Source organism: Macrotis lagotis, chromosome 1 (assembly GCF_037893015.1).
Source record: "Macrotis lagotis isolate mMagLag1 chromosome 1, bilby.v1.9.chrom.fasta, whole genome shotgun sequence".
Taxonomy (NCBI): Eukaryota; Metazoa; Chordata; class Mammalia; order Peramelemorphia; family Peramelidae; genus Macrotis; species Macrotis lagotis.
In genome coordinates, this window is record NC_133658.1 from 68,681,778 (window position 1) to 68,686,938 (window position 5,161).

The window sequence follows — 5,161 nt, forward strand, 5'->3', positions numbered from 1 at the left end:
TGGGCTGGGCTGCACTGCTCTGCTTCCAGGGCTTTCTTCCAACCCCTGGTCTGGTGAAACACACCTTTCCCTCAGAACTTCTAAATTATATTGGATTGGGAAAATGCATCACTCAGTTTTTCTGTGGGTTCTGCCTCTCTAAATTTTGGCCAGAGTCATAATTTGATGATTTTTGGAGTGTTGGGGGGAAGGAGTTTCCAGGAAATGCTGTCTTCATGCTGCCATCTTGTCTCTGCCCCACTAAAGAAACTTTTTAAAGAATGAGTGTATCAAAAAAACAAATTATAGAAAGAATTAATGATTTTATACTAGATAATGGCAATAATGTAATAACATGATATAAAAATTTGGAACTCTTTTGTCCAACTCTATGCCAATAAATTTGACAATCTAAGTGAAATGGATGAATACTTACTAAAATATAAATTGCTCAGATTAAATGAAGTAGAAATTAAATACTTAAAAAACCCTACCTCAGAGTCATGGAAGCTAAGGGCCAGGAGCCTGGAGTCTGGGAGCCACCCCACGCTCAGCTCCCCTTGCCCCACTGATGCATGCCAAAGCTGAGCCTCTCCCTACGCCACCAAGATGGCAACAAGTGGGCTCCCTACTTCTGGGGTTGCCTCTGGCAGCAAACACCAGATTCAGCAGGCACAGAATAAAATTGATGAGGTAGTGGACATTATGCAAGTCAATGTGGACAAAGTTCTGGAGTGAGATCAGAAACTTTCTGAATTCGATGACCGTGCTGACGTACTGCAAGCAGGAGCTTCCCAGTTTGAGACAAGTGCAGCCAAATTGAAGAGGAAATATTGGTGGAAGAATTGCAAGATGTGGGCGATTCTGATTACTGTTGTGATTGTCATCATCATTATCAACAGTGTGTGGAGTTTTTCTTCATGAACAATCAATGAAGCTCAGGCCTTTGGTTTGAGAAATATCATCAAGTCTTTTGACTTAAGCCTTCTGTATTATCAAATTTACATACTGTTATATATAAAACAAAATTATTTTTGTTGGTTAATGTAAAGTTTGATTTATAGGAAATTGTCTTTAGTATACACACACACGCATATATATATATATACATATGTATATATATATACATATGTATATATATATATATATATATATATATATATACACACACACACACATATAGACTCTTAAATAGAAATGTCAATAGCTCAGCTCATATTTTGTACAGTGCCTTGATAAACTTCCACATGGGCTGAAGAAGACTTCTTAAGTTGTAGAGTTTCATGACTTAGAAGAAGTAATGTTGCCCTTGACTTTCTAGAAACAGGTTTAAAAAATTGTTAAAACCTGCTTTCCTCTTCATATGAATCTCATTTTCTAATCTACATTTTAAACTAATGAATAATCAGATGTACAATGTGTGCCTTCCTAGAAGGAAACTAACCTATTGCTTAGCACAAATCTGTCACGTTGAACAGGCTGTGCCTTAATTTGATATTTTTCTGATGCCTTATCAAATAACCCACTATCCTTTGTAAACACTACTGAATGCTTCCCTTTGTGTTTCATATCAGATAGTGAGACAATGTGATGGTGTCATTCACCTTTACATTGACAAGAGGACTTCTGAGTCATTGATGATGATGTTTGCTTTCCCTACAACTGTGACCTATCACTTTAACCAGAAATAATTTCTTTTAAAACATCACTTTTAAAAGAGTACTGTGGATAGTACCAAAATTTATATTTTTGCCAAAACATTAAATTCCTGTAAAGAATCTCAGCTTGTTCCAGTTTAAGGCATGTTTGCCATATCTTAAGAAAGTGCCAAATACTGATATTGCATTGTCTCTTTCAAAATGTTTTGCCCTAAGAAGCCAAATTACAAGTGGAGTAGAAGCTGTCTGCTCCTCTGCACCTCCACCATAGTCTCCATCTACAGTGTTTTATTTTTAGACTGCAATATGAACAACCAACCACGTTTGGCATGTCCTTAAGAATTATGTATGAAACAACTTTGTGGCACCAAATCAGACCATTCATGACTCTGATGGTTAGTTGTTCATTTTTGTTGTTATTCCCAGTTCTCCTTCCAGTTTCCCAAATTATACTTTCTTCTTGTCCTTTGAGGTGACCAGTAGCACTTTTACATGGAAAGATGCACAGAAAATTGGAATTGTTCATATATATATATATATATATATATATATATCCAGTTGTGTATCCAAAGGGTTACTTTGGAAATAGCTAATGTTTATTTATTTATTTATCAGTTATTTCATATTTCACCCATCACACATACCTCAATTACACTCCTAAAATACACTAAGTCTCTTTGTGTGTCATAGCACATGATCTGAACAGGGGATTATATGGATAGTCAAAATAGCCACAAGAGATCTTGGGGCAAAATTGAGATCTCAGCATAATGTGACTCATTGTTCTGAAGCTGCTATTCAGTTTTTTGTATATAACACAACTTATGACAAAGAGCAAATGATATTTAAGTTTAGTTTTGTAACACCTGCTTTTTCTGCTATCAATGAAATATTTTATCTTTATATAGAAACAACTTGCCCTTTGTACAGCTCTAGTGGGAGGACAACTGTCAGTTTACTAAGCATCACCCTTATCTTTACAGAGATTCCCCTGTCTGGTTGTCATTCCAACTCTGGTGCTCCTTCCTTTGCCTTGGCATATAGCCCTATTAAACCCACCTGTTACTGCCTTAAACCAGGAATGCCTTGCTTGTCTCTGACCATGTGTTTTAAACTGAGGCCCTCCCTTTCTGTAATGTGCTAAATAAAATGTTTATGAATGTAAAAAAAATCCTATGTCAGAAAAGTAAATTCAGCAACCATCATTGAACTCACTAAGAAAAAATTCTATAGGGCCAAATATATTCACAAGTGAATTCTATCAAACATTTAAGGAACAATTGTTTCCAATTCTATATAAACTCTTTGGAAAAAATAGATGAAGATATAGCTCTGCCTAACTCTTTCTGTGAAAGCAGTATGGTACTGATACATAAACCATTAAGAGTTAAAACAGTGAAAGAAAATTATAGACCTACTTCCCTGAAGAGTATAAATGGAAAAATCTTAAATAAATTGTTAGCAAAATGATTATGACAAGTTATCACTGTGATAATACATTATGGCCAAATAGGATTTATCCCAGGAATGTAGGGTTGGTTCAATATTAAGAAAACTGGTGGGTATAATTAATTATATCAATAACAAAACTATTACAAATCACATGATTATATCAATGTATGGTGAAAAGCTTTTGACAAAATTCTGCAACCATTCCTACTGAACACACTAGAGAGCTTGTGAATAAATGGATTGTTCCTTAGAATAATAAACAGTCTCTATCTCAAAACATCAACAAGCATTAGATTCAATGGGAATAGGCTAGAGACATTCTCCATAAGATAAGTGGCAAAACAAGAATGCCCATTATCACTACTACTATTCAAAATAGTATTAGAAATGTTAGATTCAGCAACAAGAGAGGCAAAAGAAATTGAAGGAATTAGAATTGGAAAGGAAGAAACACAACTCTCACTCTTTGGAGATGACATGATGGTATACCTAGAGAATCCAAAAACATCATCTAATTAGCAACTTTAGCAAATTCACAGGATATAAAGTGTACATATATATATATATATATATATATATATAGCAAAATACAGCAGAAAGAGCTAGAAAAAGAAATCCCATTCAAATAACTTCATACATTGTAAAATACTTGGGAGTCTACCTGTAAAAGCAGACTCAAAATTTTTTTGAAAACAATTACAAAACACATCTCACAGAAATAAAATCATAATTAAATAACTGGAAAAATATTAACTGCATAGACCAAGCTAATATAATAAAAAAGACAATTTTACCAAAATTAAACTTCTTATTTAATGCCTTACCAAGCATAATTCCAAAAATTTACTTTAATAAGTAAGAAAAAATTTTAAGTAAATTCAAACGGAGAAATGAAATGGCAAGAATTTCTAGGGATTTAATGAAAAAAAAAGTGCAAAAGAAGGTAGCTTAGCCCTACCAGATCTAAAATTATATTATAAAGCATCAGTCATCAAAACTTTCTGGTGTTGGCTAAGAAATAGAATGATAGATCAATGAAATAGACTAGGTGCAATAGCAGGAAATGATTATAGTAATCTGCTGTTTGATAAACCCAAAGAGTCCAGCTTTTGGGACAAAAACTCTCTCATCAATAAAATCTGATGGGAAAATTGGAAGTTAGTATGGCAGAAACTTGAATTAGACCTATACCTCATACCCTATACCAAGAAAAAATCAAAATGGATACAGGATGTAGACATAAAAAACAATAGTATAAGCAAACATGGAGATCAAGGAATAGATTACCTGTCAGACCTATGGAAAGGGAAGCAAAGATGGCAAGGTGAAGGCAGCTTTTCCTGGGAACTCCTTCCCCCCCAAACTCCAAAAAAGCAAAAAATGATGGCTATAGTCCAAATTTAGAGGGACAGAACCCACAGAAAGACTGAGTGATACATATTTCCAGTCCAAGATAACATAGAAGTTGCATGGGAAGGGGTGTCTAGGTGGCACAGTAGATAGAGCACCAGTCCTGGAGTCAGGAGTACCTGATTTCAAACCTGACCTTAATAATTACCTAGCTGTGTGGCGTTGGGCAAGCCACTTAACCACATTGCCTAGCAAAAACTGAAAAAAAAAAAAAAAAGTTACTTGGGAAAGGTGTGTTTCAACAGGACTGGGGGTTGGAAAAACTGGTGGTTGGAAAAATAGCTGTGGCAAGAATGCAGCCCAGCCCATTGCAGCCCAGAGATCACTAGCAACAACTTGAAGGGGCAGGGAGAGAACTCTGCTCCACCAGAATGAGTGTGGAGTGAGGAGCACCAGCCACAGAACCTGCAGCAAGAATTGGGAGAAAGCAGCCTGCAACACCCCCAGAGAGGGTAATGGAAGTCTGCAGATATTTCTCTGCTCTCCCTGGGGTAGGACTCTGCTGTTTGCCTACACTCATATATTGCACTTTGGACTCCTCCTTATAGCCCCAGGGCAGAGGGAAGCACAGGGGCCAACTTCATATATAAGCACAGTCAAGAGAGCATAAGATCTTGGAGGAATAAAGGTTCCAGTGGGGTGTTCCCCCCAAAACACCCCAA

General features: G+C 36.1%; 1 pseudogene; it reads left to right on the forward strand.

Annotated features, from left to right (window-relative positions):
- Positions 1-588: 588 nt before the first annotated feature.
- On the forward strand, positions 589-958 carry LOC141513516 (vesicle-associated membrane protein 3 pseudogene; annotated as a pseudogene).
- Positions 959-5,161: the final 4,203 nt, after the last annotated feature.